General features: G+C 49.9%; 1 protein-coding gene and 1 long non-coding RNA gene across 5 annotated transcripts in view; both read left to right on the forward strand.

Annotated features, from left to right (window-relative positions):
* AFAP1L1 (actin filament associated protein 1 like 1) overlaps positions 1 to 21,577 on the forward strand; it is a 57,408-nt gene that overhangs the window by 425 nt on the left and 35,406 nt on the right. The gene's annotated exons all lie outside the window — the stretch shown is intronic.
* Positions 1,029 to 5,844, forward strand: LOC122461395. The gene is made up of 3 exons (XR_006283255.1): positions 1,029 to 1,066; positions 1,439 to 1,538; positions 5,833 to 5,844. It is a non-coding gene; the product is annotated as an uncharacterized LOC122461395 (long non-coding RNA).

Genomic DNA, 21,577 nt, shown 5'->3' on the forward strand with positions numbered 1-21,577 from the left:
AAGGTGCCTGCACCAGCCTGGGCAGAACCCCCGGGACTTAGGGGCAGGCCCAGGACATAACCACCCAGCACGGGGTCCGATCCCCTCCCACCCCCTGGCCCGAAAGGGCCTTGCCACACCCACCCCTGCTCTCCGCGGGGGGCGGCCGCCCATTGTGCGCGGGAGCATCCGGCTTGCGGGACGCGCCAGGGTCTGCGGAGAGGCTGGGTCCCGTCCCAGGGGGCCTCGTGCGTGTTTGGGGCAGCAGCAAGCGCCCGCCCGGGCTGGCAGCGGGGGTTGCAGCCAGAGCGCTGTGGGGAGGCTGTTACCGCAGGGGGGCTGGAGCGCTTGGCACGGCAGCCGACCCGGTGTCTTTGTCTCCCGTCGCTAAGGCGCTTCCGAGGGACCCAGGCACGGCTGGGAAACCCGAGCAGTGTCCTTGCGGCCAGGTGGCGCTGCCTGGCACCTGGGCACCCAATGGCCTTGTGCTCCCAGACACGTGCTTTGTGCTGCCCCGCTAATCCCAGCGGCGGATCCTTCCGCGATGGGCTGTTTGGCCCCGTGCTGCCTGGGGCGCTGCGCCGACGCGCGTTGTGCTCTGGGCGTTGGCGTTCGCTGGCGGGGGTGGCCCCGCTGGGGGTGGGGGGGCTGCTCGCGGATCAAGAGCTGCGTGACCGTGTTGGAGGATTGGGCCCTACATTCTCACTGCGCGGTGGGTTGTAAACCAGCTCCCCTCCTCGGCTTAGCCATTTAAAGGGAGGCTGTTGGGCCCAATGTATCCCCAGACTAACGGGGCCAAATCCTGAGGCTCCTTAAACTGATTTAAGTCAGGCGTTACTCAGACAATATCTTCATTGCAGTCAATAGGGATTTCTTGCCTGAGCAGGACTTCAAGATTTGGCCCAGGCTCTGTATGTATTTTTAACAAAAACCTAAGATCAATAGAGATGTTTCCTTGAAACTTTTTGGAAATTACAGAGCCAGCAGCTTTAACTAATAACCCTTCCCCTTTAGTGTCGGCCACACAAATATCACAGTATCCTTCTAGTGCTGGAGAAGCTGAGAGCAACCTTGACTAGAAACAAAAGTTAGTGACTTTAGGGTCCATGTTTCACTGTCCAAACTGGGAGAAATTAATGATGGAAAGTAGCCTAGCTTTTTTTTAAAAAAAAATGTTTTAAGAATTTAAGGGATGAATAAGAACAGTAAGAAAAATAATTGCATTCAAGTGTAATATAGGATTGTGTTTCTGCATTGAGTGAATCAGCCCAGGAGAGAAGTGCCATCTGAGACCATCTGTGGAAGGTGCTTCCTAACCCAGGACAGAGCAGGGGTAGCTCTCAGATGGGAGTGTTATTGCTCCTTTCTGGAAGTGCTATACATATCTCCTCTATGTATATGCATTCCTGCATCTGTCTATGGAGCCAATCTCATTTAGCTACATGGCTTTGATTTGTAGTTATAAATAAACCTGCTTGACCCAGCAACTTGTGATGAAGATCCCAACTTTCAGATTTGGGAGGAGCATCCCTGGACCAGAAAGGCAAGATGACTCCAATGTAAGCGCTGTTAGCGTTTTGTAGAGCATTGGTACAGGGCCAGTGGGATGAAGGAGAGACTAGGAGAATGAGCCTCCCAAAGGGGTCACTTCTGCTGTGAAAAGTGGGAATGCTCTGAGCTGGATTGAGCCCTGCATTAGCAGCAGACAAATCTTCTGAGGGTCAAGTGTTTCCCTTCCCTTTATGTAAAAGGATGGGTGGTGTTTCCTCAGTGGAAACTTGTGTTGGGGTTTATTATTATTTTTCATTGCAAGGTTGCTCAGTGTTCAGAGCTGACTGCCTATCCACCGTGAAGGATGGGGCTTGGAGGGAAGGCTGACAGCCCTCTTCTTCATTAACTAACTCAGGTCACCCTATCTGCTGCACAGCCATCTGGCATAGGGACCTGTCCTAGTCAGCCAAGGAGCTGGGACTACTTCTCACAGCTGGGTCGGGGTGCTCTCTCAGGTGAGGTAGCCTTGCTGGGTGTGCGGTGCTCAGGACTGTACTGAGACTGGTGCTCAAGGGTCATCCCTTGGCCACTTGGACCATGTGTCTGTCTAGGGAGTCAGATCAGGGAACTGGGAATCAGGCTACAGAAAGCTCTGCCACTAACCCCCTCTGGGAATTGGGGGAAGAGTCATGTTGCCTCTCCGTGCCTCAGTTTCCCCACCTGTGCAATGGGGCTAATCCTAACCTCACGGGAAAGGAAGGGGTTGAGGTGTATGCAGCTGACACAGTACTGTGCTTGTAACCCCTTGTCTGTGGCCATTTTATTTGGGCTTATGAAGCCACAGCTTGAATTTTAAAAAAATAAGTTAATTTTCCCCATCCTCACTTCAGAGGATTTCAGTGGAGTCCACTGTATCCCCTTTGCTGGGTGTTAACATTTGCACTCCTGTGACCAGCAGATTAACAAACTAATGGGCTGAAGGAATTAAAGGGCTGATACACACAGCCTCCAAAAGAGGCCACTGATCCTGAGTGTGCAACTTGAGACACCCAAGGCCTGATTCTCAGGCATCTCCGAACAGACATTCGAAATCAGTGGCCCCTTAAAAATGTGGCTGAATATGTCTGTGAAATGCCAGCATTTCCCTACTAAGGGGGTTCCCTAGTAAGATGAGTTTCCAGTTGGGCACTCTGAGGGTCTGTCTACACTGCAGTTAGACAGCCATGGCTGGCACAGGCCAGCCGACTCAGACTCATCATGGGGCTTGTGCTAAGGGCTGTTTAACTGCGAGACATAGCTATGCCGCTGTAACTCTTCAGTGTATACCAGCTGTGACTCTCCAAGTAGGGGCTGAGGTCTGCCTGTGCTGAGCTCTGCTTTGCTGCTTCTCTCTCCTAGGTGCCTTCTATGGTAACTTCAGCAGCAATTGCACTCTCTCCTTTCATGTTTACAATAAATTGCCATTGGCACCCGGGCTGCTCTGTGCTAATCTAAACGTCCTGCTGCCCTTCTGTTTATCATCTGCAGGCTCTGGGAGCCCTCCATGCTTTGTGTGGTTTCTGGAAGGAGCATCAGTGACTGGAGAGAAACTTCAGATGTGTCCTAGGGCTCCCCTTTCCTAACTGCAGGGCTGGGTCCTGGTCACCCTGAATAGAAAAGTCGTGTCCCTCCTGCATTGCCTATGTTCTGCCCTCTAGCCACATCCAGTGCTGCTTCCATGCCACACATGCTCTGCCCCTTATCCCTGCTTAGTGCTTCTCTGGCCCTTAGCCTTACTGGATTTCATGCTCCAGGTGAGCCAAAGGCTTTGCAAGTGAGGGTGTGTGGGAAAACTCTTGTCCCCAGGGAAGGGTCCAGCTTTCCTGCTCCCTCCTGTAAGCTCCTGAGCAGTGGAACTTGAAAACTCTTGTGATTTGTGTAATAATGCTCTGAGTGTGCACACATGTGTTTGCACTGATCTCCCTTGTTGACAAGTTCCTGTTTTTGAGCCTTTAGCAACAAGCCATGAGTGGTGTAGGGAGGGGGCCATTTAGTTTAACAAGAGACAGGCCAGCACAAGCAACTAATCTGAGCATTGTGTTAGATAGCTATGGATACAGCCCTCGTGGACCCATTGCTTCTTGCCATTACTTGCTCTTTCCTGACTTTTTGGCTTCTCTAAAATTCCAGCTCTCAGGCCAAATTCCTCCTGGTGTAAATCCACTGATGCCAATAGAGATGCACCAGGGCTAAAGTTGACTTCATCTCACCACAGGAACAAGGAGGCACTGGCTTGGTGGGAGGGACCCTGGATCATACTTGATCTGCTGCCTAAAATTCTGCTGCAGGAATCCCAGCCTCTACTAAAATGCAGCCCCGCAGAAGGGCGTGTGGAGGGGGTGAGAAATATCGTATCAGCCCAGCTGTTGGTTTCCAAGGCAAGTGGAGAGCTCTCCCCCACATTGCAGCCATTCCTTCTTCTGGAAACTAAGCCACTGCAATTCTAACTGGACTAAAAGGCAGCCGCTTTTTATAGCTCAGTGCAAACCAGAGAAGAGCAATGGAAGCCCGTCCTTTTGGGTGGGCTTCCATTGCTGCATATGCTCCTTAGAACATCAGCCTGGAGTGCAGCAATTCCAGGGGAAGATGAAGGTAATCGGGCAGGCACTGTGAATGGAACTGCAGGCAACAATGAGCCCACCGTCACCCAGACATTAGGATGTCCAATAACTTCAGCAGCTCATTCTGTAAACAAGACTTCCTGCCAGGCCTAGCTTTAGGGGAAACGGCACCCTGGGCGAGCTTGTATTTTGGTGCCATCTTTACAATATCATGCCACCCTTACTTCTGCGCTGCTGCTGCTGGCAGCAGCGCTGCCTTCAGAGCTGGGTGCCCAGCTGCCACTCTCCTGACTGCCCCCCTACGATAGCCTTGTGACCCCCTTTTGAGTTGGGACCCCACCAGTTTGAGAAACACAGCTCTTGACCATAGTGCCCCTGGTCACAGTGCTCTGAGCTGTTGCCGGCATTGCCCACCCATGAGGCTGGCCCTGCTTCCTGCTAGGCTTGCACCTCCGTGGAGGGACTCCACCTTCCAGTGCCCCACCAAGTTTCCTCACACTCCTGAATCCTTGATCATCCTCTCATACAAGGCAGCACATACCACCCCAGCAGTGGCCAGCAGCAACTAGCCATGCCCTGCTGCTCAGCTTCTGCTCAGTGCTGAGTTCAAGCTCCTCTGGCTCCAGATCCCTAAGCCACAACCTGCTCCTTACTTTGCATCTGCTGGATCAGAGGAGGTTGTAACTAGAGATGTGATTGGAGCCCCAAGTGTGGCAGTATTTAGATCTGGGGTTCTGGTTCAGGCTTATCTCTAACTAGGACAAAGTTTTCTGTCCTGAGTGCCTTTTGCTAGAGCACTAGTTTCAAATAAATTTCAGAAAGGACCATCCTGGGAAAAGAGGAACAGCTGTGACTCCAGTGGCTGGGTTCCCTCCCCAGCACCTCAGTCTGGATATCTGGAGTGATACCATCCTGCACGTTGCCAGCCTCCTCACATCAATAGAGGGTGACTACTTGGGTTGGGGAAAAGCCATGAGCAGGCTTGTGCACTTTACTATTTGCTGGCAATGGATATCTGTTTTGTTCCACACTCCTCAGGCTATTGCAGGGCAGGCCACTTATCACTCAGAGGGCTGTCCTGCATATAGTGTGGTGTGGAAACGGTGCCCAGTTTCCAGAGCTCACTGTAACCTGGAAATGCTACTCTCCAGAATGATCGCTCTGTTCGCGTCAAGGCCCTCTGACTCTGTTGTTCAGCTGCAGTAGATGACGCAAGCCCAGCCGCGCTGGAACACGGCATGAATAAACAGCTCCATGCGCTACCCCATCAAGCTTGCAAAAAGTCTGATGAGCAGAGCTCATCCACGCCACCTGGGACTGGTGGATACCCACATGAGGCCAAAGAGACTGCATTGGCTTTCATCCACTTACAGTACTAAAATCTTTTTGCCCTTCTGTAGCATCTTCCAGCCAAGGAGCTCAAAGCACTTTTCATTTAAACCTTATCCTTCCCTCTAGGCACTAGGAAAGGCTTGCCCAGCACTGTGTGAAAATAAATAAGTGTATTATTTAAGAAGGTTCACCAACCCAACCCTCTCACTCCCCTGTATTTGCAGTTTAGTTCTGAGTCACTCTGTGGCCCCAACATTTTGCTTTTCATAACATTTGTTGCAAAAAAAAAAAAAAAAAAAAGGCAGGCTTCTCCTGGAAATAAGTGAGACTATTGATGTTTCATATAGTCTGATGTGAAAATTAATCTTTTCTGTAATCAATTTTGCAATTAGAAATTTTACAAATGCCATGGGTTTTCTTCCTCCAACAGCATTGTTTTCACACACTCGGTCCTGAAAGCAGAACCGCAGTGAACCCAACTGCTGGGTGATGCCAAATGTCTTTTGCTAATCAAGAGTCAGAACAGCAGGAAGACATCCTGGTAATTCATTAGAAAGGAAGGTTCGACTAGTGTGTGTGTGGTGGGGGGTGCTTCTGGATTTTTGAACTTTTAAAATCCTGGAACTTTGCAAATTTTTAGTAAAATTCAATTAAATAAATCAAAATGTGACATCTCATTTCAAGGGGCTTGAATTTCATTGCTGGTACTTTGTAGCGGCCTAGTATCATTTTACAGAGTGGGGGAACTGAAGCACAGCATGGGATAGAAACCTGCTTAGGACTTGCTCTAGTCAGGAATAGAAGCTACCACGCACACCATCGACCCCAATTCCTGTCCCCTGAGCAGGCACTGTGTCCTGAAATTAAATGCAGACTTGGAAATGCCCAGATCTGTTGTCTATAAACCTGCGTGACATCAATGACTGCCAATCAGAAATCTCCGCATGCGTCCAAGACTATACAGTGTCTTGGTTTTGTTTGAGGTTTTTTCCTGGTTAATGTTATAAGCTGGCTTGTCCTCTCCAGCACAGGAAGGGTTAAGCTGATAGGAAATCCACGACCTTGATGCTGCACCTGATTCTTCTGATGGCATTCCGCAATGAGCGGAAAGGGAAGGGCTTGTCTCGGCTGAGAAAATACCCTTATCCTGCTCTCAGCTGGGCTGGAAGGAACCTATTGGGAACACAAATCACAGGCCACAGTATCCCTTCAGTGTGCACAGTCATTCATGGGAGAATCTCCTTGTACCACGCTGCTGTCCCAAGCACGCAGCTTTGCTTTCTCTGTGGCCCGCTAATATGTCAACTTTCCCTGTGCAACACCAATGCTGTGTATTGATAGTGAGCAAAGTGCTACCTGCACACATTCGCCACGGCATCCTGCTCTTCAGTAGCTGCTTAGCTCAAGGTGCAGGGTGCTGTGGTGGCTGTGCTGCAATTAGATCCAGGTTGTGTAAACTAAGAGCAGCCCTTGGGCTCCTGGTCACTTGCTAACACTGTTTAGTTGGGTGCAGTGGCAGTGCATGCCTGCTGCACATGCCAGCCTTTGCCAGGCATAGAAGGTGGTGCTTTGGGGAACTTTTTCATGTAACTCTGTGCCTCCAAATTCTTCTTGTGCTTTTTTAAAAATTTATTATTTTTAAACTGAGACTCTGTATAGCGGGAACTCCTCACTTCAGGAAAAAATCCGAGGTTGGCAAAGAACTCCGAAAAGGAGCTCCCACTCTGGGCTATTGAGGGTGGCTGAGCCATCGACAGACTCTGTGCTGCTCTCCTGTGGTGCTCAAAGTCATTTGCACAAATGCTGTGTGTCTTGTATACATGGCCCCTTTGGCTCCCCACTCATTCTCAGGTTCTAGGTCGAAACTACCCAGGGTGAGGGGGTTTTAAACTCTCCATGGGTTTGCTGACCTCATGGGCTGGATCTCACTCTGCTCCATCCTCTGCTGCTCTAGCGACAGCTTCATCTTTTCTGTTCATCCATTCTGGCCACAGCTGGCAAAAGAGCCTTCTGCTCTGCAGCTCATGGAAGTCTGGACCAGTCTCCCCATATCCCCTCACTGATTCTGCCAAATCTAAACATATTTTTTGTGTCTTATTTTCCCCCTTCCTCAGCTGTTCTCTCCTGAAGATGGATTATTTAACTCTAAGCATACTAGGATATTGTGTGACATCTATATGAGCCTAATCCTGCAGGGTTGTGAGTGTTTCAGCTCCCATTGACTTTAATAGGAGTGGAGGGTCCCCACCCCCTTCCAGAGGATACTCAAGCCCTACAGGATCTCTAGAGATCCACCTTTGTGCCTTGCTAACCATCGAGGCCATGCCCTTGTCTCTGCAGCGTTCAGCAGTAAGTGATGCCAGGGGGCCAGCTGTAATGATGGCTGGAGTAACTGAGCCCTGGAGTGCTGAGTGTGCAGAATTTCCACCGCAGTGAACACAATTAGCGGTGATCTTAGCTGTCCTGGAGCTTGAGGTTGATGGGGGAGGGCACGGTGGAGCCAAAGGGTTTCGGAGAGAGAGGTGGGTAAGCAAAGACAAACCCAGTATTTTGGATCTTCTCCCAGCACCATGAGCTAATGGCTCTGGCAGTGAGGAAGCTTCAGCCTGGGAGGGTTTCCTGATGTTGCCTCCAGGTTCTCTTAGTGCCTGTAGAGATGGCTTTTTGTCCTCAGCAGCCTATCGGTAGCTCCTGAGATCCAACTGCCCAGTGGGTATCCCTTCGTTTTAACTCCACTGAGAAATCTTCTGATGAGCCCAGAATGTTTCTGTTAAGGTCACCTCTGTGAGGGCATCGCTAGTTAGATGGCAGTCCTCCCTTTTTATAAGTATCCCACGTGGCTGTCTGCCTCAGTTTCCCCATCTTCAAAATAGGGCTAAGGATATGGACCCACCTTTCCTTCGCTGGGGGTTGGGACAGCTCACTAGAGAGCTGGTCACTGAGTGCTTTGAAGGCATAAATAGCTGTGTTACCATACCACGGAGCCCTTCCTGTTTGCGTGTTTGTCCTCTGCCTCCCAGAGGAGGTGATGGAAACCTCTGTCCTTGTCTGTTCGGCTGCAGCTTCCCGGAGGCTCTTTGAAGCCCCCATGTCTGTGGGTTTTATTCATGAGCTATTTGCATCCTTTCGTTTCCCAAAATCAACACCAATCCAGGAAAGAAAACCCCAGTGCCGGAAATGCATGTCCCTTGGGGCAGCTTTAATTGGGGGCTTAAAGAGACTACAGGGGGGTTGGGGGACGCATTTCCCTCCTGACAGGGGGTCTGGCTCTCTGTGTTGGCTTGCCTTCCAGAACTGTGCCACTGAGCAGCTCCCTGCTCCAGTCTCTGTGGTCTCCTGCGCCCTTGTCCCCTATCTAAGGGGAGGGCCATGCACTGAGGCCAGGCAAACCTGCTGCTTTCTGCACTCCACAGGGTTTGTTTTGAAGAGACCGATGCCAGCATTTGGCTTGAAAAAGAGAGTTTACTCTGGGTTCTGAGTAATCTGAACACTCGCTCCTTTGGTCTTAAGTTTGTTTTTATACATTACTCAGCAGGTCTGCACCCTGGCTGGCTATTCCTTTAAAAGGGCATTTCAGCCCTCTCTCTTCATTCATTGTTTAAGACATCATGAAGTGCTCTCAGGCGAGTGGTTGTAAATATACACCCACATTCTGATCTCTGTTGCACCAGATTTACACTGGTGCGACTCCATTGACTTCAATGGGGCTACTCCAGATTTACACTGTACATGAGATTATAATTTGGCCTCTAATCAAAAGACCCAAACCTGTAATCCTTACCTGGGCAAAATCTGTCTCAAGTACCTATAAAGCTATGGGCTATGGTTACAATCCAGTCAATACTACAGATTGGAACCATGTTTGTAACCAGGTTGGGAAACAATACGGGTTTGTGTGTGTTTGTATATAGCTGTAGAGCAGATGAGGTAAGGGGGGCAAAGGCTGGTATAGGAACTGATCAAAGTTGGGCAATTCAACACTGATGGAGCCACTTGCCACACTATGGCTTTGAGCTGCAGGGGTCTCCCATAGCAGGTGAGCAGACCTGTTCTACCTTGCACAAGGGGCAGTCAGGCATGGCATCGCTGTTTGTGAATATACACAGTAGTGTATTTTCTTTGTTTTGTTTTACTCAGCCAAAGAAAATCCAAAACAATAGCCCCCTTCTGACCAGTGGACCGACAGCTGCAACTTGTCCATTTCAGGAGAGTTCAGTTTGCTTTTTCTCCTTGGTTAGCTGTAACAAACCACAAAAACCTTTCAGAGAGTCTGCTAATAATCTTTCTCAGGCGCCTCCCCATCCTCAGACTTCAAGGTCTCTAAAGCAACCATCAAACCCTTGTGTATCTAGCTGTGTGAATTTAATTTATTTTTTATATCCAATTCAATTACTGGGGATGTTTTGTGTGAGTTTAAATGATCTGTTAATAATTATCTGGATAGCTCATGTTTTGAATTTGTGCAGCTATTCTCTATTACACACTGGAGAATATACCGAAGAGAACAATTCTCCAATGGCAGGAGATGGATTAGGTAACCTAATGGGGCTTTTCCATTTCTATGAATCAGTGTGAAGGCAGCTGTATTCTTCTATCTCTATTAGAGAGACAAGGTAGGTGAGGCTGTGTCTACACTAGCATTTTTGTCAGTATAATTTACGTGTGGAAAATACCTCTCGAGTGACATAAGTTACACCAACAAAAGTGCCGGTGTGGACAGCGCTATGTGGGTGGGAGATGCTTTCCCGCTGTCATAGCTACCGCTGCTCGTTGGGGTGGTTTAATTGTGTCAATGGGAGAGCTCTCTCCCACTGGCATAGAGCGGCTACACAGGAGATCATGCAGCTACACCAATGCAGCAGTGCCACTGTAAGGTCCATAGTGTAAACAGATACAGGGTGCACTAAATACAGGGTTGAAAAGAGTTTAGCATGAGTAGTTAACATCTATTTCAAGGGACTGTTAAAGGTGTTTACCCCAGACAGTTCATTCCAGGGTGCAGTGATTGACACGGGGAAAATAAGAGAAAAACACCCTGTCACTTGTGGGTGAACACTTTTTTTACAAAACTATCATTCTCTCTCTCTCTCCTCATCCTCAGAAGAAACCTCCACAACACCTTCAACAGATGAGTTTAGGAGCTTGAATTCATAATTTAGCTAGACCCTAAAAATCAGGGACTGAATAGACACACTGGATTTATGGCTTGTTACAACAACCTGTAACCCACTAACAATGACCCCCAGCTGCCTCCCCCCATCTTTTTCCCTCTTTGACTGGAGGGGTATCAACAGGCCACTTGACCTTAAGTGGTCTCTTAACATATGTGTTAACTGCTTAAGCTCAACAATCTGTTCCACCTTGTATTTAGCTGTGATACTCGAGTACCTTTCCCAGACCGGAAGAGAAGAGCTCTGTGTAAACTGGAAAGCTTGTCTCTCTCACCAGCACAAGTTGGTCCAATAAAAGATATTACCTCATCCACCTTGTCCCTTTAATATCCTTGGACCGATAGGACTACACCACTGCATACATTTCTATTAGCTATTCTTGTTAACATCCATTAAATCTTACACACACACTTTCTTTAAAGTATGTGTGCACACGCATCCCTAGTGTCCACATGTGTGATGCTCATGCCAGTAAAAACAACCTAATTTGAGAGCTCTAGAAAATACATAATTAGCCCTTCTCCTGGATCTTTCATCTACACACCCCCAAGCATTTTAAAAATATTAAGCTTCACAACAAATCCTTGTGAGACATGAAGTATCATCCTTTTTTTAGCAATGGGGAAACTGAGGCACTGAGCAGGGTCAGGGGGAGGTGACTTACCCAAGATCTCTCACTGAGCCAATGGCAGAAGTCAGTGTAGAATCTAGGAAGTCTGACACCCAGTCCCCTGCTCTAATGGCTAGTCTGGAGTTTCACTGGTTGAAAAATGACTTGCGTCACTAAAATGTCTTAAATTTAGTCTTGCTCCAAGTTCACTTCTAAATATGATAGCAACTGACTCCGCAACCAAACTGCAATCAGGGTCTGCAAGAGCTGACCCTTGCTTATGCAGTTAGTCTCTAGACATGTGGGCTGTTCCATTGACTTCAGCATGGCTACTCATATGAGGAAAGGTATGTTGCCCATCCAAATCCGATGCTGGAGCCTTCAGTCTGGCTTTTCTAGGGCTGAAGCTTTGTGTGGGTAAAAGCCACAAGTGCTTTTTGGACTAGGTTGGGGTGTCCTACTCCTGGCCACTCCCATCTAAGTATTATCCGGCCTCCTTGGCAGATTCTGATTCTGCAAAATTTTACTTTTTTTAAAAAAAAAATATATAGGCCTTGTGCTTGTGAAGAAGTTTCCCAGTGTGAGTGCCTGGGGTTTCTCAGAACGTCTGTCTGGAGCAGCACAAAGTGTCCCATTTCACCTTGATAGAATGTTAATTCTGAACCCTACAGGTGACAATAAATACCAGCTCTTTGTATTTCTTTAAGCCACGTAATTACATGCACAAACTGTGCAACTCCCCAGACATAATGTGGAACTGCAAACTAGTTGCATGTACAAACTGCTGACCTGTGTTTGTTCAGTATACAGTGACCATAACCCACCCCCTCACCCCTGTTTCTATTGATGCTATAAGAAGCAGACAACCACAAGGACGTGACCTAGTGGAAGACCTTCCTCTTCCGGCAAGTTCAGAGAAAGGCACTAGAAATGCCAGGGTATAGTTCTGAATCTCTTGGGTCTGAGCCATTGTTTGGTTATGCTGTTGTGAAGAGCAGCACTTTTCTCCCCCCCAGGTGCCCTAGGCCTGGAGTTTTCATTTGTTTGAAAATGATCCCAGTAGCTGGATTATTGAAAGCTAGTCAACACACCACTCCTTCAGCCAAGTGCATCCCTGGCGTGACTCCAGACTTAATTGGAGCTACCGTGCCACAAATGAGATATCAGTCTGACTACTGAACTGAAGGGACTCATGTGTGGGGCAAGGGATGATAAACTGAAACTCCACAGAGCTGAAGATATACCTCTGGAGGTGCAAAGAGTTGACAGAAGTCAGTCTGGAGGAGAATGGGCTGGCCCTCATCCAGCCCTGGTCTAAGTGAGTAGAGAGTTGCTCTGAAGTCAATTGGAGTTTTTGCTACTGTCACTAGATGTGGATTTGAGGTTCATGCACAGGCTACTTCCATCCATTTAATGATGAAGATACATAAGTGATTAGCTAAAGGGTCTTGTGTGATCCTTTATGCTTCTTGCAATAATCTGCAAATCCTTAGCTTTGAGTGGCACCAAAGTGGGTAGCAAATGCTTCCAAACTACCCAGCAGCAGTGTCCTGATGCTCCCGCATTCTACAGGGCTTTCCAAATGGTGCCCATGGGGAACAGGAAAGAAGCATAATGGGGTTTTTTTTAATTGTTGTTCCCTCACTATCTGTATACGCAAACAGTATTTAAATGCCAGGTAGTGAACCCCACTGTGTGTGTGAGCTAAAGAGCCGCTGGTAAAACCCCTGGTTCAGCAGACAATCAGGCCCCAACAGGTGTCCTTTCATGCGTGCTGGGGTAAGTCAGGAGGGACTCCACTGGAATCAGTGGAGCTACCCCAGTCTCTAGGGACGTCTACACTGCAGTCAGAAGTGTGACTGCAGCATGTGTAGGCGTACATTCGCTAACTCAAATAGCAGGGATGCCGCAGCAATGTGGGTGTCAACTCAGGCTTTCTGCCTGAGTACAAGCCCACCTGGGACCCTGGTTTATGTACTCAGGTGGCTAGCCTGTGTTGCCGTGGCTTTACTGATATTGTTAGAACTATCTAGATCAAAGCTAGCTCAGGTATGTCTACACATGCTGCAATCACATTGCCTGATTTTACCCTAAATCCAGTGTGTTCTGGCTCTTGGAGAGTCCAAAAGGAGGAGGGCTTTTCGTGCTAAATCAGTTTATGGTTTGTAACTCCAGCTCTCTCCACTTGGGGTTTGACCCCTACCAAACTAGAGAACATGGTAGAGATATATGTATTTTGCTTCCTAAGGGCCAGTTGGCAACCTTAAAAGCAAAATGCCTCATAAGCTTAAACAGAGCTGGAATCCCTTACTGTAATGGAGAACTGTGGGTTCCTTCTCCCTCCAGCCCCTTCCTTGGGTCTTGGACTGTTGGCACGTGCACTCGGTTTTATGAACTGAAGGTAGCAGGCCCCGTCCTCTTACACTAAGGCCGCTTTTTGCTGCTCTGGCTTCTTAAAGGGGGTAGAATGAACTCCCTGAGAATACCATTTGTTCTATGGGCCTCTCTGGCTGGTGAAGGGGCTGAGCTGATGGAAGAGCTCTAAACCAGCACTGTTCCCTGGTGTAGAAAATGGGGCAGGAGGAGGAAGGGTGTAGGCCATGTAGGACACACTGAACAACAGCTATTGTGGGCTTCCCAGGGCCCATCTTCACTTTTGACTTGCACTGTCCTGCCCCCTTCTTCCGCACACTCCTTGCTCCTGCCACAAGTTCATAACTGAGAATTAGGGCCAGGATCTCTGCGTCTTCCTGTGTAATTGAGAGACTTGACACTAATAAGTGATAAGCGCTCCCTAGCAAAAGCCCTATTTATGCCAGGAAAATGGTCCATTCCAGGCAATCGTTTATCAACAGGGGGACTCCTGGTCCCCTCAACTAGTGCTGAAAACAGCTTGGCACTCATGAGGTCAGGAGCCAAATTGAACTTGAACTCAGTGCAGCCAGCAACGTTGGGAGCTGTAACACTACTGAAAATGGTCTGGGCCTATCTACATTAGCATTTCAGCCTGGCCCAGAGGGGAGCCCATTGCTGCCAGCTGCTCTCAGCAGCGAGTCATGGTTGGCAGTGGAGCCACGGGTGAAGAAGGAATAGTAGGTCAGTGCTGGTGCAGCCTTCTTACTATCTAATCTCTGGCTCTCCCATGTCTTCTCCCCAGCACTGGGACAGGACAAAGGAGCCAGTGGGCCTCTTATGAAACCTGCAGGCTCCTTCATCCTGTGTAAAAAGAGAAGCCAGCTAGCAATTACATTGTGAACTGAGACCACACCGCCCCCCTTTTCCCCCTGCCTTTGAGTGGCTCTCATGTTAATCCTTCAAGGCTGATTTTTCTAGGGTTATCAGGTAAGGCTATTAATCACCACAATGGGACACGGAGACACACATCCCTCTCTTGACTCACACAATGTTGGCTTATGGTGGAGATTTTTAACCTGTTCTGAAAGGCAAAGCCGGCCAGTCTCTGATCCTAGAGTCCCCTGTTTGGAGAGGCTGCAGGGAGGATTGCTGTATGTGTGGGGTGGGTAAATTCCCTTCCGGGGCAGTCCAATGAGGTCAGAAGGCTTGCAAACCCACACATGGGTGGGGATGAGTGGAGATGGTTTTTTAGGAGAGCTTAGCATTGGCTCCTGCTCAGCAATTGGGCACTAGAATGCAACAACGGTGTCGGGGTCAGGGGCTACGCAAGGAGCACCTCAGCCTAGCAGAGGTTCTTCCAGGGCAAACTGCCTCTAGTAACCCAGTCCTCAGAGTATTCAGCACTTGAATAATAGAAGGGGATGAGGGTTGGGTGTTCTCTAGCCAGACAATCCAGATGAGCCTGAGTATGGGTACTAGGCTTGCATGAATCCCCAAGGCCTTCAGTTCTGGAAACATCTTGTAAGACCTAAGTGGGCTTCTTAATGACCGAAGCACTCTAGAGAAGAGTGAGTCCCGAGGTGCTTCATCTGCATGCACGCATCACCACTGAAACGCAGCCACGTTGGGGGGGGGGGGTGGCCAACAGCATGAGCGCTATCTCATGGGGAGCAGGTGCCACAGGGAGCCCTCTCATTCCCACACTCTGCGGGGGACTTTGGTGTGGTGGGGGATTCTGAAAGTCCTTCCTTCTCCCCATTGTATTTCTCAGCCTCTTTGCTGCCATGTTTCTTGCTGCCCCAGCTGTGTACACCTAGTCCTCCTAGGACACCCATCCACACTACAGCATGTGCCAATGGACCTCCCTTGAGGCGTTGGGAGAGGCCCAATGGGGAGCAAACTTTGCAGGTTCCCAGCTTCATAACAATTCTTCTGGAAGTTCAAAATAATACAGCCAACACAAAGGAACAATGGTGGGAGAGCCGAGTTTTCCAACACCAGGGAACTTCCTTGCCTGTTGGGGCCTGTGCTTTCCACCCCCTCCACCTCCTTCCCCACTGAAAAGAAAGCAGCTTGTGAATGGAAGAGGCGTGGGGAATGAGCAGGGGCCCTCAGCAAATTGCTCCAGCAATTGCAGCTTTTTACAGTGAATAAACAAGACCTTGAATGCTGGCTTGTGGATGGGTTGGGAGGCAGGCAGCAGAACTGGAGGAGTGCCTCTGAGAGCATGTTGCAGGGGCCTGCATGGTCACAAACATAAAGAAAAGAAGGACTTGTGGCACCTTAGAGACTAACAAATTTATTTGAGCATAAGCTTTCGTGAGCTACAGCTCACTTCACATGACTCTTCTCTGGGGAGCTGTCCAGGTGCACTCTAAAGATCTAAGGGCACTTCCCAAACCAGTAGGGAAGAACCATGGTGTCCTGACCTACCTTCCTGGCTGTAGTAAACCAGGCTCCCGGGTTTGATGTGAGCTACAGTTGAAGTGGCCAGAACAGCCAAACCCAGGCATGGTGTGACAGGCGGGGTCTGGGAGTTAGGAGAACCAGCTTCTAGTGTGAAGAATCCCCTATGGGCCCGCAGGCTGTCTGTTTAGGACTAGCCTGGATGCAGAGTGGATGGGAATAATTTATCTGATGAAGCTGGCCACATTTCACTGAATAAATGATAAGCAAATGAATCTTGCATTATCAGAGCTGCTCTCTGTGCATTACTCTATCCAGGCAGCTGAGCAATTCCAGCAGGGGTGAGTTTTCACCTTTGTAAAAGTGAAATGTAGCAGGCTAATTCCCTTTTCCCTGGTCTTCCCCAATTTTCACTCCCTTCCATGGCTGTCCCTGGGCTCCCTGGCTATTTATGGCTTTCCAAGGGTCAGTAGCACTATAAATGTTTCTGTTTATTGCTGGTTTGTTTGCTGCTCTAAACAACCCTCCACTGGCAGCTGCATTGTCTTGGGGCCCTGCCTACAGCAACGGGAAGTGTGTATTTTATTTTAGCTACAAACAATGGTCATCATTTTCCCCCATTCACTCTCCCACTCCTGGCCTTCACCTGTGATCGGAAGGAAATGCTTGTAAATGTCCAGCCACAGGAAGGAAGGGACAGGACGTCGGGGCTTCAGCAGCTCAGTGATTCTAGTGCTGCAGGCCTGGGGCTGGGAGTCCAAGCACAGAGAAGATACAGGGGGTTCCAGAGATGCTTTCTTCTCAACTTTCATTACAGCTCTTCCCTGGCCAATCAGGCTTGGGAGCGGGCACCATGCCCACCTGTCCTACACGGGGGCAGGCGAGGGCCTCCGTATCCTGCTTGTGACCTCTGGGCAGGATTAGAACCAAGGTGAAAGGCCAGTGCATTAACCCACTGAGACTCCTAGTCACCGGCTTGGACCTGTCCTTGTAAGTGGCTGGGCCTTATCACATAGTAGTTTCACCAGCCCGTGTGTATGGATCAATGCCACGAGTCCGGCCACTGCCCTTTCCAAGTGAAACAAACCTCCCTGAGGCTCCGCTGGTTGGGAAACTGCTGCAAAAGCTCTCCTGTGCCCTGCTCTTTGCAGGTTGGATGGGAGTGCGCCTAGCAGCAGCAGCACCGCAGAGGAGGGCCAGCAGCTGCTAACTGCTACCAAACAATGCCTTTATGGCACGGCAATGTGGGAATGCCCCCCCCCCCCACCGCGAGGAAATAGCGGTGCTCCAAAGATAGAGCTCTCTGCACTGAAGAAACAAAACAGAAGAGGAGTTACACCCACGATGGCAGGACTGATCAAGTCTCTCCCTTCTGCACAGGAGGATAAACACCCCCCCCACCCCCACCCCGAAGGGGTTGGGCTGACTGCACAGCCAGCAGGGAAGCCAGCGCATCTGCTTTCTGGTGGGGTATTTTTGGCATTCAAGAAAGTGAGGGGCTGATAGCACTGGCCAGAGCCAGGCATGGTGTGGGCAGACCAGTGCTGTCCCACCTCACTGGCTCTGCCAATGCATCTCAGTCCTGACCTCTGCTACTCCAGGCTTGGGCTTCCCACAACAGCTCAGCTGAGTCACCTCCACTTCCCCACTATGGCAGTCAGTGCCAGCACCAAACCAGCTGCTTCCACAACTCCCTATCTCCCACAAACTAAAAATCCCTCCCTCCCTTTTCCAAATCCCAAAAGCAGGGGCTGGAAACCAGCTCCCTCTTGGGGAAGGTCCAGGATACCAAGGGAGGGACCAGGCTGCCCCTTCCCTAGAAAGGCCTCTGTCACTATTCCATCCTAGACTCACCTACTTCCAGGGGCATCTCAGCCCCGCAGGGCTCCAGGTAACTAAGTCTGGGGTTAAAAACAAGCAGTTGCAAGTTAGTGAAGTCCCTGAAGAAACAAACAGGTGAGAGCCATTCATTAAAGCCAGATAAGGGCGGGAAGCCCCCTATAGATGCCTCATCAGCTAGGCTACTTCTCTGTGGTGAGGGCGTGGGGTCTTCTGTTGGTTGCATTCACCTGCTCAGACCCTCTGGCCAGCTTTGATGTGGAGTTCAGTTTCCCCTCTGGGGAGCAGGGAGGCCCTTTTGATGTCTCAGTTGTTGTTTCTGTTCCAGGGCTCTGTGGTTTCACGGTTGCGGCTGATCGAGCCCCTGAGGCCAGAATTGTTTGTTTGACACAAATGCTTTCGAGGGAGAACACGAGACGCCCAGCCACTCGGAACATTAAACCCCCCAAAACACTAGGCCATTTGGAAGGCCCTGCACAGCCCCTGCCCTGGTGCTCTGGTTCCCGGGGGGCCTCTGGTCTGAGTCTTCAATTTCTTGGGCAAAGAGAAATCTCAAAGAAGTAGATTTGCTTATGTCACTTCTTTAATATCCATGAGGGAGAGCAATCAGGACTGGGGTACCGACCTCCAGGGGGCACTGAACTGCTTGCCACTTGGCTATATATATATTGCTCTGCTCTCGATTGTCTAGCTCTTTTGTTTGCTCTGCTGGGTTTTTGGGGGGTTTTTTTTTGGGGGGGGGGGGGGAGAAAGGGGGGTGAAAATATCTTCTGCCCTGCTGGCAAAACAGCTAAGACCACTTCTGACCGTGATCTACCAATCAGAAAGATTCCTGGATTCCTTTTCCTGGTCTATTGCTGGTCTGCTGTGTGACTGTGAGCAACTCATGTGATTGATCTATGCCTCGGTTGCCCCATCTGCAAAATCAGTGTAAAAATCTTGCCTACTTTGACAGGGTTGTAGAAGGATTAATTAATGTCTGTACAGAGCTTCGGCTCCTATGATGGATGGTGCTAGAGAAGGGCAAACTATTACAATCTATTTTACGAAGGTAGATCTCTACTAACTGGTTGTATTTGTCTTGGAAGCTGTTTCCATCCTGCCATTGAGTAATTTGCCTCCGGGTGACAATCTAGTCACTTAGGCTTCAGTGCTGGGAGGCGGGGCTCTGAACTATGCTAATGCAAAGTCCATTTCTGCTGACCCGGCATTCTTTCTTCTTCCCTCTACTCCTTCCAGTGCTCCAAGTCTTACCAGCCGGAGAGGACTTGTCTGTGGCTGAACAGAGCACTTGTACAGTGCTGAGTGAAGCAGAGCAATATTGTGGAAGCCTACCTAGGGTTTATACTATGCTCAGATACAAACTGATGAGCAACTATGAGAGCAGAAGGGAACCCATTAAAGGAAACAGGGTTTGGAGGTGTGTGTGGGGCGAAGTGAATGGCTGCCTGGGTTTCCTTAGCATTAATAGAGCTGTGTGGGTCAGTAGTGGTGCCTTCCAGAAACGGGGGAGGGAAAGGGTTTGAGTGCTTGCCATGGGGCCTGGCTAGCAGACACAAAATTCACAAAATGATAGCCTCATTTCTTGAGCTATTTTAGATGGGAGAATACAGTACAGGGAGCAATCCTGCATTGTTGAGGGGAGATGCAAGGCACACCTAATGTCTCAGATTTCCCTGCCTTAACTGGGACTTTCCTTGATGCATCTTCCCTTTAGCAGCGTGCCATATCCTACCCCATTGCCCCCAGCCACCGCCCCCTGTATCGTGGCTGTACCCTCTTGAAGAGTAGGAAGGTCCTGGCATTTCCCTGCTACCATGCACCACCCCATTATAAATGAGAAGGTGAGGGTGAAGATGAGACTCCCCACTATCAGTGGAGGTTGGTTACCTGCCTAGCACCCCAAACTCTAGCAAAAGCTGCTGGCAAAATGGGGGTGGGGGAAAGCCCCTTGAGAGCCAAGCCTCAGACAGTCTCCTCTCTCATTTCCTGCAGCCACCACATTAACCTTATCTGGGTTGGGAGCCTAACGAGGTCGGAAATTAATTCCTTCCCCTCCCCCAGGGCAGACTCAGCTCAGCGACTCGCATGCCCCCAGCTGGGATCACAGGCCTCTTTGATTGGCTTTTCCCCCCTTCAATTTGTATTTTGGTGTGCGTTTAACAAGGGAGACAGGCAGGGACAGCCAAGGGGAAAACAAAGGAGCCCTCAGTGCCGGTCCGGATCCTAGCTTCATGCACCCCAACTCCAGAGCCATCCGTCAAGGCAGTACTGGATGAGCTCACCAGCTTGCAATGCTGCGTTACAAGCCTCACTTATCAGGGCTCTCGCCTCTTCTGCAGACTCTACTTGGAGTTTGTGTACACGCCGGGGTCTCCTGACCCTTCCCCGTCACCCCCTCATACCACATTGCGCCTGCTTTGGGACTATTAATAGACCAGCCGCTTGCCCATTCACCCTCTGCCAGTCTGACACCCTCGGGCAGGAGCTGGTGGCTGTGACTCAGGCTGGCAAGAGGCCAGGGCCTAGCCTGCACCACAGACTGAGGTCTAGCGCCTGGTATGGGTGGCTAGTCTGGGCACGGCAGGGAGGGGTGTGCAAGGTTCAGGACAAAGGTCCCACTTGTTAGAATGGCCCTGTTTGCATGGGAGGAGGGCGTTTCTTAGTGCCCTCGGGCATTGCTTTTTTTCTTAACCGCCAAGGCCAAGGTCAGCTTTAGAAGTATGGCTATAGGGGACATACGGGTTGTTCTGCAGTAGGGCAGCCCAGAGGAGTTGATGTTCCTGGGCTGCATTGTTCCCTTTCCCTAAGCCTGGTTTTGCCCCAGCCGGTGGTGGGATGTGGAGATGACGTGGGCTCGTTCGGGCGAACAGTGAATTTTGTGTCTCTGGGTGATTTTTAACTTAGCTCGTCAATGTCACTTTAGCTGAGTGAACCGCTAATAACGAAAGGTGGCTGAGGGCAGAGGTATTGGGCAGCTGTGAGTGTCCCTTTTATTTCAGAAACCCTGTTAATGTACAGAGCGAATAACTGGGTCAGTGACTGGGAGGAGGGATTGAGAAGTGGAAGGGAAGAGAACTATAGTGGGGGCTGCCAGGTAGGTGGGGTCTTGACAGCAAACTTCCCATCCATGTGGGGGAGTGGGAGGGTGTGTGTGGATGACACGCTCCCTACACTGGCTGGACTGAATTTCCCTGTCTGCCGCCAGAGCCTCTCAACAAGGCTCCTGGGTCAGCTATGTGCCAAAAGACAAGTGGGCACAATAGACGGAGGATCCCAGAGACTTCATTCAACCCTTGTGCCCTACCAGCTTGTCACCCCTCCTGAGCTATGGAGGAATGACACCCCCACCCCCCACCCCAAAGGGGTGATTTGCTTTCTTGGCCCGTGGAGCATCCTTGTGTTTCTGGATGGTGGTGGTGGTTTTGCTGCGGTTTGTTGGTCCAGTGTCCTGAGGGGATATTCCAGTGTAGACCTCAAGGGGTTGTGAAGAGAGATTGTCCCACTGGGAGCACCCCCCCCCCCCCGCACCCACAGGTTCCTGGAGAATGAGGACAATGAAAGGTTGATTAGGTGGCAGCTGAGCACTGTCCTAGCCCGTTATACTATCTGACCTCATCCACCCCTCCCCTAGCTTCTGCGTTTGAAGAAATCCATTTATTTTGTTGGTGGTGTCTGGAGCCTGGGTTGCCAACTCTCCAGGATTAAAGATTAACCTTTCATTAAAGATTAATGTCATATGATGAAACCTCCAGGAATACGTCCAACCAAAATGGGCAACCCTAACCTCAAGC

This window comes from Chelonia mydas, chromosome 8 (genome assembly GCF_015237465.2).
Source record: "Chelonia mydas isolate rCheMyd1 chromosome 8, rCheMyd1.pri.v2, whole genome shotgun sequence".
Classification (NCBI taxonomy): domain Eukaryota; kingdom Metazoa; phylum Chordata; order Testudines; family Cheloniidae; genus Chelonia; species Chelonia mydas.